This window comes from Manis javanica, chromosome 1 (assembly GCF_040802235.1).
Source record: "Manis javanica isolate MJ-LG chromosome 1, MJ_LKY, whole genome shotgun sequence".
Lineage (NCBI taxonomy): Eukaryota > Metazoa > Chordata > Mammalia > Pholidota > Manidae > Manis > Manis javanica.
This window is the reverse complement of record NC_133156.1, coordinates 95,724,125-95,737,084: the sequence shown is the minus strand read 5'-3', so window position 1 is coordinate 95,737,084 and position 12,960 is coordinate 95,724,125. Positions and strand designations below refer to the sequence as shown.

The 12,960-nt window shown below is 35.2% G+C and overlaps 1 protein-coding gene across 5 annotated transcripts in view; it reads right to left on the bottom strand.

Moving 5' to 3' along the window:
- Positions 1-12,960, bottom strand: part of ZNF366 (zinc finger protein 366) — a 313,644-nt gene that overhangs the window by 281,267 nt on the left and 19,417 nt on the right. For 2 of the 5 annotated variants that reach the window (XM_037026116.2, XM_037026117.2), the window contains exons 2-3: positions 8,407-8,562; positions 2,137-2,402 (exon numbers count right to left, since the gene is read on the bottom strand). The gene's annotated coding sequence lies outside the window, so the exon portion shown is untranslated. The remainder of the gene's footprint in view (positions 1-2,136; positions 2,403-8,406; positions 8,563-12,960) is intronic. The other 3 variants (XM_037026119.2, XM_073235222.1, XM_073235216.1) reach the window with 2 other exon arrangements.

Genomic DNA, 12,960 nt, shown 5'->3' with positions numbered 1-12,960 from the left:
GGTCCCTCAAATTATGTAACTTGCACTGTTCATAGAAAAGTTTATGTTTCATCTGGTTAAGGAAACAGCTATATTTCTAGATGTAGTCATGGCCCTTTAGGCAATTTCTAAGCACTGTTACATGAGAGAAGGGAAAAGTTATAACTCTTCTAAATGTTCAACCAATTCTTGCAGGTGTAACATTACAGAAGGTTCTCATTGGGCAAGATGGGGCTTGGGAGGCCTTAAAGAACGAACAACAGTTCCATTATATAGATAGCAAAACTGAGGCACCAAACTGTGATTGTTTTGAGGTCACAAGTGATTTAGAGGCAGACTTGGGACTCAATCTCAAGTCCCTCAAGTTTACCTGGTACAATTTCTACCTCCAGTTCTTTCTGATTGTTATTGGTAAGGGTTCAGGAAATCAGAATGCACTCTAGGTATTTCACACAGAATAATATGAGTGATGACCACCAAGAAGGAAGATATATTCAAAGGGGCTGGAACAACAGGAGGAAACACAGCTATTGCCAGAACCACCTCCAGAAACAGAAAGGGCAGAGATACCCTGCCTTCTCCCTCCCTGCCTTTCATCTTTCCCTACAGATTCCCATTAGCCAAACTGAACTCAGTCTGTAGGAGTCATCCCCGTGTGATATTGAGCAGAGCAGTAGATTTGAAAGCAAATGAGCAAATGATTGGCACAATGAATAAGCCAGGACTAATAACTTCTCCAGGTTTGAGTGCTACCTACTGGTAGCCAGATATTACTGGGAGTCCTCAATAATTGAAATAATGCATGTAAAGACCCTGGCACAGTACACAGTATATAGTAAGTAGAGGTTAAAATCATCATCATCATTATCACTATTCAAACTATTAAACTGGAAAAGGTTGAAATAAATGATGAAAGAATCAGGAGAATTTGCCAAAGGATAATGAAATCACCATTCAACATATGAAGTAAAAAGACAAAAAAGAATTTACTGCTTACTCTAGCAAGGGTGGGATATGCTGATCAGGCACAGTCTCGCCAAGCAAAGCAAACTGTTGACCTTATAAAAGCTCTTTGTTTGGGGAAGAATAGAGTACCGGCCATTGACAGACTTTTAGGGGTGTAAATGGATTGACATCATCTGTAGTCCATGGTTACTCAGGTGAGACTGTTGTTGATAATTTGGCATTCATAGATGTGTGTACTGGAGTGGGTCTGCCCCTAATAGGCTAACTTTCATGAGGGGCTTACTGAAGCAAGTTATTCTTGATCAACTGAATGGGTTTAAAACTGGTTCTTGGGACCACTTGTTACCCTTGCTACAACAAATATCAGTCTATTCCTAAGTTTATGGGAACTTCTTTATTATCAGTCCTTCCTTTTAGTCCTCATTCAATCAGAGCTGCAAGACAGACCTTCAAGGATTGTGCAGATCTTCACCATTGTTGACTTTCTGTGAAAGTGAGGTTTCGTCAGTGGAGGTTTTATTTTCAAGTTACATTTCTATCAGCATGATTTTATTTTGTTTTTTTTTTTTGGTTTTTGTCTTTGAATCATTTGTTCAATCATCTGTCAGGACAGTGGTTCACAAAGCTTTTAAGACTCTAACAACAGTGACACAAATAAGTATAATTGGAAGGGACTAGAAGACATTTCAGAACCATGATCCCAAATTTCTCAGACCTGATCATGAAAACAAGACTCAAAAATTCCCTGTGTCTATTTTAGATAGCTAGGCTATCTTTTATTTTTAGCTTAGCTATAGATTACTCCAATTCACTTGTAGTGTTTAGGTACAAATATGATGTTAGCATTGGTTCAGAATTTTCCCTGGTAGGCCAAAATAAAATCCAAGACTATTCTATTATCTTGGTTTAAGGAATTTAAGCTGGTTTGTTGTGCCCCACAGTTTGGACTGTATAATTTACTGTGTCACCCAAAGTAATGAAACACATTTTTGATGAATGCCTTAGTTTAACTCTTATGGAGAAGATCATTATTTTCAGGATTCTCTCCCCATAAAACATTTTATACTTTTGTACTCTTTGAAAGGATATTTAGTCCATTTAGGATGTTGGGGAATTGTATTAGTTATCTATTGTTGTGTAACAAATATTTCAAACTTGGCAGCTTGAAAACAAGAATATTTAGTATCTCACATTGTTTCTGAGGGGCAGGAATTTGAAAGAAGCTTATCCAGGTGGTTCTGGTTCAGTATTTCTCTTGAGGTTGCAGTCAAGGTGGATGTCAACCAAAGCTACAGTTCTCCGAAGGCTTGAATAGGAATGTAGGATCTACTCCCAAGAAGGCCCATGCACATGGCTCTTGACTTCAGGTCTCAGTTTCTCACTGGCTGTTGGAAGGATGTCACAGTTTCTTGACACATGCACCATAGGGTTGCTCACAACATGGCATCTAACTTCCCCTGGAGTGAATGATATGAGAGAGAGCAAGACAGAAATCACAATGTCTTTTATAACCTAATGTTGGAAGTGCCAAATCCTCACGATTGCCATATTCTACTGGTCACACAGACAAGGTACAATGTACAAGGGCATGAAAACCAAGAGGTGAGAATCATTAAGGAGCCTCTTAGAAACTGGCTTCTACAGGAATTATGCCTTTGGAATCACCTAACTAATAATTCAACGGAATAATCAACCTAGGTCCTGGAGTGGCATTGAAGATCCTCATTCCTTTATGAAAAAAGGAGCAAAAACTATACATGAGATAATTCAACTTTGGAGGAGATGAAAATACAATGTCTCTGAGTATTGTGTGACAGTTATTGTTTGTAATTTGTAATTTCCTTGGTGCAAGGACATTTTCCTTCATTTATGTATTGTATGCAAAGAGTGTCATTATTGGTAAAGTTAGAGCAATGTACTCTTACATCATTTATTAAAGTGGCTGAAATAAAAATAGCTTGGAAGAGCTGAATTACAGAGTTATGATGACAATTGTCTAGACCAAGGGTCAATGAACTTTCTTTATAAAAAGCTAGATATTAAATATTTTTGGCTTTGTGAGCCATAAATTGTTTGTCACAATTAATCATCTCTGCTGCTGTGATGCAAAGGCAGCCATGCCAATATATTTTAAAATGCGGTGGCTGTATTCCAATAACATTTTATTTACAAACATAGGTGGCAGGCCAGCTTCGGTCTCAAGCCATACTTTACCAACCCTGGTCCAGATTTAAGCAAGTTACTATTAGTAGTAGTAAGGAGAATAGGACAGGCTAAGTCAGAAGTGGAATACTGTAAATCAGTAAAGGAGAAAAATATTACAATATGACAACCCCACTGTGATGGGTTGTTTCATGGAAAATTTTTGTAAATGTCAGTTGAAGAGTTCCTCTGGTGCTATAAGGCCTGTTTTTGCCAGATTTTATCCTCATGGATCTCAGAACAGATCATTCCCAGTGTTTCTTTTGTGAATTTGGGAGTCCATATTTTGTGTACCCACTATGGAATTCTTGAACTTCTACATGGATTTATTATTATTTTGTTGTTGTTTTATGAGGTCCTTGTGTAAAGACTTTAATCAGTCTATTTAGTGTGCTATTCTGTTAATATAATATATTTCAATAGTATTTCTAAAGTTATTTCTACAGTATCTACAGCATGGTGTACTAGCTTCTACAGAATCTCTTTAACTGTCTCTACTTTAATTACATCAATTATTTTATATATCCTGAAGGTCCCTAGCAATTAATGTATTGGCTGTTAACTTGGTGTTTATTTTTAAAGAGTACCTAAGTAAGATTTAAAACCTCTTTTTTCCACAGCAGTTTTAAAAAGTGAATTATTTTAAAAGAATATGAGCTATTAACATATGCATTTATTATTTAATTCTAGTCATTTGCAATGCTCTAAAAAGATCACAGTCATTTAAACATTTTGAACAATTTGCTGAGGAATTGGGCTTTACAGGACACAGTGGCCTTCTTATTGTAAAACAAGTCTGGTCTTTTTTATGTGTGTATAGTAAAATATGCATGACACATCATTTACCAACATAACTATATTTAAGGGTACAGTTGGGTAGTGTTAGTACATTCACATTGCTGTGAAACAGATCTCTGGAACTTATTCATTCTGCAAATCTAAAACTCTGTATGCATTAATCAATACTTTCTCTCTTCCCTCTCCCACCAGTCACAGTAAACACTTGCTTGCTATTTCTATGAATTTGACTACTTTAGATCTCATATAAGTGCAATCATACAGTATTTGACTTTTTGTGACTTGTTTATTTCATTTAACATAATGTCCTCAAGGTTCATCCATGTTGATCATGTGATACAATTTCCTTCCTTTTTAAGGCAGAATAATATTCCATTGTGTGTATATATATATATATATAAACGCATTTTGTTTATCCATTCATCCATCAATGGATACTCAGGTTGTTTCTACCTTTTGGCTTTTGCAAATAATGCTGTTATGAAATGGTTGTACAAATAAATCTTTGATCTCCTCCTTGCAATTCTTTTGGATATATATATACCCAGAAGTGGAATTGCTGGATAATATGATAATTCTATTTTTAATTTTTTGAGGAATGTCCACACTGTTTTCCTTAGCAGTTGTACCTTTATATTCAATAATCACCAATAATGCTCCCAGGGCTTCAATTTCTCCACATTCTCACCAACATCTGTTATTTTGTTGTTTTTTTGTAATACCTATCATAATGGTTGAAAGGTGATATCTCATTGTGTTTTTTATTTACATTTCTATATGATGATCATAATTAGTGATGTTGAGCATCTTTTCATATGCTTGTTGGCCATTTGCATATCATCTTTGGAGAAATGTTTATCCAAGTCCTTTGCCCATTTTTGAATTGCATTACTTGATTTTTTGTTGTTGTTGAGTTATAGGAGTGCTTTACATATTTTGGAGATCAGCTCCTTATCAGATATATGACTTACAAACATTTTCCCCCTTTTCACTCTGTGTTCTTTGGTACACAAAAGTCTTTGTTTGATACAGTCCCATTTGTCTATTTTTTCATTTGTTGCCTGTGCTTTTCCTAGGGTCAAATTCAAGAAACCATTGCCAAGTTCAATGTCATGAAGGTTTTCCCCCATGTTTTCTTCTAAGAGTTTTATAGTTGTACATCTTACATTGAAGTCATTAATCAATTTTGTGTTAATTTCTGTATATGGTGTAAGGTTAGGCTCCAACTGCACTCTTTCACATGTGAATATCTGGTTTTCCTAACACCATTTGTTGAAGAGACTATCCTTTCCCCACTGAGAAGTCTTGGCACCCTTGCTGAAGATCATTTGACCATATATATATGAGGATTTATTTCTGGAATCTCTATTCTAGTCCATTGGTCTATTTGCTGGTCTTCTTTTTTAGATATAAGACTCATCAATAAACAATATTGGCAGCATTTAGTATTATAGCGACAAAGAATATTAAGTCAACAGTTGGTACTGGAGGGTCCAAAAATTCTGTTGTGGCTGTGGAATTACAGAAACACTATCAGTAGATTCTCCTCTATTGGGTAAGAGTTAGTAGATTGGCTGAAATAAGAATGTTTCACCAGGGATGACAATATGAGAAGAAAGTATCAGTATTTTATAATTAACTGACTAGTATAAAAATGTTGAAAGTTTTTCATTAGCAATAAGCAGTTACTATGTATGGTACTACACATGATAACATCATACTTAAAGGTGATCACAGTACAAGATCTGAAAATATTTTAACTTCCTTAGTTTTGACCCATAATTGTTCTGACACAACTGAAGTTAAGCTTTGGCTACAGAATTAAGGGACTGGCTTTAATAGCCAATAGGTCTTAAGTGTGTGCCGGGTTAGTAAATTAAGAACTTTAAAGCATGGCCTAATTTTCTCATGGTCCTACAAAAAAAGAACAGTTTATATAATCCAGAAAGACTTCTAAGGGATCTTTTCTGATTAATGCCTGTATCCATGGAATCTTTTGCCCGCTGGGATTCTGAGCCCATAGTTATTTCTTCAATGATTTCTTGAATCATACATAGAATAGGTATATTATTATCCATATCAGCTACAATTTTATTGTGTGTGAGAAATTTTTGAGGATTTTAAAAGTAATCCTTGTGCAGCACTTTTTATCTGGCAGTTCCATTTGCAAAGTAAATCTCTACCAATTAAATCTGCAGTTGTTACAGAAAGAAAGGAATGTCCTTCTGATAATGATTCCAAAGTATCAATTATAAATTGGAACTTGGGAAAGAACTTAAGATTTTTAGAAATGTTCATTATTTCAATGTTTCCAGTAAACTAAGGCAAATAAAGCTTGTTTTTCCTCATGCCTTCCACAATTTACTATATACCGTTAGATTTGTCTTTCATTATCTTATTTCACCATCTGGCACAACCAGTCATTTTTGCTTTAAGACAAAATTCCTCTTTTTCTTTATTTAAAGTCTTTCTTGGTTTTCAAACAACTTTAAAATCTTACACTGAGGGATTGGATGTTCTATAGTAAAGAGATTAATGGTAGGTATAGTGGCTCCCATCGCAACAAGAAAGCTGTGTTAGTTCTTTCCAGAGTTTAGAATAAGGAAAGGAAAGCGTTTGGGCTTAATGTCACCCTTCAAGCAACATCAATGGACACATTTTGAATAACTGTCCTTCTGTTTCTCACCCAATCTGGAACATTGATTACTTCAATTGCCATGGTATTTGCAATTACTACAGGTATCCTTATATATAGTTTTTAGAGAACAGAGGCCTTTCAGTTATTTTTAACTAGAGAGCCAAACATTCTATTGAGTTTCAGCTTATTTATTTCCTAAAGCTCTGGAAATATCTAGCCCTTGAATATTTCTGGATTTCCAATTTTACATTTCAATTCCTTTTTTATTATTTAATTATTCAATTCCCTATTTCAGATTTGATCCCATTTACAACAAAAGAAGATATATTTTTCTACTTTAGCTGTGGGTGTACTCCAGCTTCTATGTTATTTCCTGAAGTCTGTTTTTCACCTTTGTTTAGTTTACAATTTGAACATTTTTACAATTTTTCCTTTAAATAATCATTTCTGAAATTGCCTCATTGTAGTCAATGTTTTATTTTTGTCATTCTCTTAATACAATTTTTAAAAACGTTTAAAAGATTTAAATATTTTCTTTCTTATCTTTCTGCTCATTAAGCATTTTTCCTATCTGAGACGCTAAGCATTAACTGAACAGATCTACAGTCGAGGAAATTAAGTATATAACAAAATATTAAATTCCATAATAAACTTATGCCTCTATTCTGGAAGTTTAGGAAAATCCTTAATTATGTTGCTTAACTTAGCTCTAGACAAGAATTTCAATTCAACCTCTGGTCTAGAAACTTTACAATATAATTGTTCTTTCCCTGAGAAAACCCTGAAAAAACAATAGCTCGTTTAAAAGATCAGGTAAAGCTAAATAGAAAAAAAGAGAAATGCAAAGCGAATAGGTTTCAGAAGAATACAAAGTCTTTGAGAGAGACCATCTTGAGTTGGAATTTTTTTGAGGCCTTAGCATTTCAGTTAAAGAAACTACGGATTATTTGATACTTCGTCTTCTGGTATTTTTAGAGTTCCTCTTAATGTTAATTTAAAGATTGGAATGTCAAACTTGATATTATTCTTTTAAGTCAAAAATTTTTTGCTACTTACAAGGAAAAGTGCAAAAGTTAGAATTACAGTACTTCTTAAAGGGAATAGAAGCTCTCCCAGGAGGAAGATGCAATTTTGCCACAGACAAACCCATAACACACAAGAAAGGCCACTAAAGTCAGTCTATAGGGTGGTCTTTTGAAAGGCGTTTGGTTTCCCCAACTAAGCAGAGACTAGGAAGGGGCCATACAGTCAACAACCTGATAATCCTTCACACTTCAGTACAGACAAAACAAAGTGAGCTTCTTTCACAAATTTGGACGCTAGAACAAAGTTTGACAAACCCTGTTTTCACAGATTGATTGCTGATCTAATGGACCTCCAACCATTAGCTGTCAAGGCTGGCTTACACTGAATTGAAAATTTATCAAGCTTATGCATCCATTTGTTCCCACAGAACACTCCCTCAAACATTCAAAAGAAAGAAAAAAAAACAGGACAAAGCAAAAACACATGAAACAAGACTGTACTTATAGACAAACAGCAAAAGTCAGGCAAGCAGCAGGAGAAATAAGCAGGTTAATGGCAAAAACGTTTCTCAAATGGCATACCTCCAAAACAAAAAGCCTAGTGACCTTGTACAAAGACCTATGTCTAATTATTTATAAAGTGGTGTACCTCTAAACCAAAAGGTCTAATTGCTCCATACAAAGATTAGGCCTAACCAAAGACCATTTGGTTGAAAATCCTAGAATAACAAAAATTAATTCAACAATATGAATTCAGTGAAACAGTCAGAGATCAGATTATTGTTGAGACTGACTCACTTGACAACATATCTGAAGAGTAAAGAGTTTCGGTACAAGGTGTCCAGTGAGTGCACCTGTTGGCTTCAGGGTCCTCTGTAATGCTACCAAACAATGGTCTTCAAAATGATCTTGGTGGAACCTCCAAAATAGTGCAATGAGACCATCACTCAACACCTGAAATAAAAGACAGCACTAGCTTATTGATTGTTACAGTAAGTGATGCTGGTCAGTTAGCAACTGACCAAACAGTAAGTGATGCTGGTCAGTTAGCAACTTTTCAAACCAAAAAAACGGCCAATCTTATCTAAGTTTTAGGGGAAGCATGAAGTTGAGAAATTGGACCTTCAGAGGCATAAGTGGGTTGACATATCTGTAGAAGCATAGTTGCTAAGGTGGAACTATTATTGATTAAGTACCACTCAGAGGCAGCAGCTGGAGTGAGTCTGTCCCTGACTGACTGACTTTCAGAAGTAAGAGGTTGACAGAGGAGTTGGCTTATAAAAGTGTGTTTACCAAAGCAAATTTTTTTCTGTCAGAACAAGTTTAAAACCTGCTATGGTAGCTACTTGTTGTATGACTTCAGAGAAATCATTCTCTTCTTACATTTGTAAGAACTTTTTTATTCTCAAGCTCAAAAATAAGATAGAGGAAGGAAGAAAAAGTAAGAGAAATATTGGAAGCTACTAATGGTATCCAAAATGGTACAATCTACCACCTTGGAGCAGGTGCCAGCCTTAGTTAGATGGCAAAGTCTTTGGTATGAGTGAGATTTCTGTTTATGATTTTATTTTATATGGTTGAGCCAATAGAAGAAGGAAAAGATGGATACTTCTAGAAGAAGAGTTACAGTTGAAATCTGTACATATTTAGATAACTTCAAAATTTCATTTGCTACTGGCATTAACATTTACTATATATAATATTCCTTTTTAGGAAATGTATTTGTAAAAATATATGCAATTTTGTTGAGAGGGTGTTCTTCATTCTGTTTTTCAGCCCCTTGGTTTTTCTTCTTATTTCATCATGATAGCAAGGTTCTTTTCAGAGAACTTCATAACTTCACCTTTTTTTTCATATTCAATATTGTAAGGCACTTCTACTTTTAATTTCTGACACCCTCTTCATTTCCAGGGCAACTGGTTATAATGTTATTTGTAATCACAGAGTGAGAACTTCACAGAACTAAACATTAGAGAAAATAACTCTAAATTTAGTTTTGAAAGAAAGGAGGAAGATAGTTACCAGTATGATTAACAGCTTGATTTCTGCATTCAGACAGATCTGGGTTTAAGTCCTATCTCCTCCATTTATGAATTGTGTGATTTGGCCCAAGTTACTCAACTTCTCTAAGCCTCTGTGTTCTCATCTGTGAAATGGTGATAATAAATAATGCCTACTTTATATGGCTTGAGAGGATTAAAAGCAATAAATTGTGTAGAGTGCTAGCATAGTTCCTGCACATAGTAGACATCTAGTAAATGGGATGCATTATTTTTGTAGTTAATAGAAAAAAAATAGGAAAAGAAATACTAAAATACATAATTTGTGTCCTTTTCTACTCTTGTTTCAATTTTGTTTCTGTATAAATAAAAATTATTTTAAATATTTTGAATCTCTTTATAATATTTACAACACAAAACTCTACTTAGATATTCACACTTTTTTAAAGTAAGATTTAATATATTTAATATTAACTATCTTAATATATTCATAGTAAGAAACAGCTTTAATTGGGTAAGGTTACAAGGGTGAGACCATGAGGTCAAAGAAAGCATCAGTTTGGCTCAAGTATCCAGGGAAGATGGTAATATATACTCCTAAAGAACTGTCCCTTCAGCCACCCTCAGGCCATTTAATTACTTAATAAATGGAGCCACAGGCTTCTGCAGCAAAAAATAATGAAATGCCCCATTGGCACAGGGCCGCCTGATCTTTATGAATGTCTCTAAGATACAAGGACATAGAGAAGGCTTGCAAAAGGACAACTAATACTTTTGTGAAGTTGGTGGTCATTGCATCCTGAGAAAGCAAAAGAAAAATTCTGAACAACTCTGGTTGAATAATTATCTATTAAATGAATGTACTATAATATATTTTCCATTTCCCTTTAGGAACACGTAGTTTTTCCTAATTACTGTCATTATAAATGATGATGCTACAAGCATCCTCTTAAAAGCATCACCATAGAGGTTTCTTTGTATATAGAACTTTTTTATTCCACTGAAGCAGCGTGGCACAGTGATTGAGTCCAGAACCAGGAGCTTCAAACCTCAGCTCTCCTGCTGTCCAGCCATGTGATCTTAAGCAATTTGTTTAATCTTGGCATCCCTCCTTATCTGTAAAATGACTATAATAAAAGTATCTACTTCATATGGCTGCTATGAAGATTAAATGAGTTAATATACATAAAGCACTTAGGAAAGTGCCTGGCACCAAATAAGCATTCTAGGTGGTAATTACTATTAACAATGAAGTTTTGTCATAGGATGAATCTTCAGTTGTAAAGAGCATTTATATCTTAATGGTCTCAATATTTAATATTTAATCACTTTCTAAAAATTCTATTTCATCAATTTATACTGACAGTAGCAGCGCCTAGGTACTTATTTTTCCATAGCCTTGTTCATAACTTTATGATTTTCCTTATACTTTTAAATTCATTAATTGTGAGGTGGTACCTTCTTGTTATTTTTAATGCAAATTTATTTAATTGCTGTTGAAGGTATTTTTTTAAGTTTTCTCTTACTTGAATACTGTGAGTGTCCTGCTGTTCTTTAGGGGTTTTGTTGTTAAGCTTTAGCTCTGACTAAAGACTGATGCACTTAAAATTTCAGTAGCTCATCTGTCATATGTAATACAAGTAATTCTTAACTTGCATTAAACTCAGTCCATTTTTTTAATCTTCCTTTATTGATTTTTGTTGATATTTAAAATGTTTATATAGTCATACATCCATCTTCTATTTTTTTAATTTCTGTTTCCTCGGCTATTTTTCTTCCTATTTTCTTACAGTTTGATTTGTTAGTATTTAACTTCCAGAAGTTTTCTCCTAAAAGGCAGAAATTCTGTTAGTCATCATTGTATCTACATGCCTAGCCAGTCCCAACACATAATGGGCAACCAGTAAATATTTGTGGAATGACTAAATAAGTGAAGGAACAAGTGAATGACTTCAGTAGTCCAGAGACCACACAAACTCAGAATTAGATAATAAGATCACATTTTCTTTAGTAGCCAAATTACAAAAACCATGACCCTGAATTCCACAAATTATAAGAACCCACAGTTCCTTAGATCTCCTTTGCTCAGACCTCTTACACATTCTACTAAATCACTTCTCTTGATAATTTATCACCACTGTTGGAGACCAGCAGATCATTCCTGCCAGCTGATAACTAGCTTCTCCGAATATCACTCTGTCCAGTTTCTCTCCCAGTATGGACACCCATTTCTCCCTTAATTCTCCACAGCTAAGACAAGAATAAAACAATTAACAAAATTATACTGCAGATTTGGGGATGAAATAACAAGAATACAATGTAGATTACAACCACTGCTAAATGGCATTATTTTTGAACATCCAGTGTGACAGTAGCCAGCTCACCCCCAGTCTCCATGCATAGCCACCACACTCTGGAATACTGGCCTAGATCCCCTATGGTGGGAGTGGGAGTGGGAATGTGTATGTGCTCATGCATGTGCACATGTGTGTACATGTACACAAAGAACACAGAAAGAGGGAGAGAAACGGATGATCAGAGAGATCTTTCCTCTCTAAATCCATGCCCTGTCCCATATGGCTGTTGTGAAGATTAAATAAGTTAAACGAATTAAAAGACTGACAGTGGGAACACCCACCCATGCAGAGTGTAATCTGGCTCTCATGGCTCCAACAAGGCAATAAACGTTAGCAGTGCATTTCCCAAGTCTGAGTTATTCTGTTTTAAATGACACTGTGAAAAGCACCAGGGGTCCAATCCAAGTATTATTATACCAAGTCCAGTCCTACTGATTCTTTTTCATGCACTTTATCTCCAGCATAAAGAGATCATGCGTACACAACCCTCTTGGCATGGTCCAGTGTGACAATCTCCTGTAAGCAATTAGTTGGACAAAACACACACCCACAACATCTATCTCTCTCTTTCTTCCACAAAAATAAACAGTACTTTGCAAGGAGAGTTCAGACTAAATCCACATTATGGGGTGCTATAGTCTGAATGTTTGCCTTCCCCCCAAATTCATATGTTGAAATCCTAATGCCCAATGTGATGCATAAGGAGGTGGGGCCTTTGGAAAGGTGCTTAAATCATGAAGGTGGAACCCTCATGAATGAGATTAGTGCCTTATAAAGGAGGCTCCAGAGGTATCTCTAGCCCTTTCCACCATGTGAAGATACAATGAGAAACTTGTCACCCAGAAGTGCTGGCACCCTGATCTCGGACTTTCAGCCTCCAGAACTGTGAGAAACAAACTTCATTGTTTATAAACTACCCAGTCTGGTATTTTATGAGCAACCCAAATGGACTAAGACACAGGGATATATTTTTCCTCTCTGGTTCCAAAAGGACA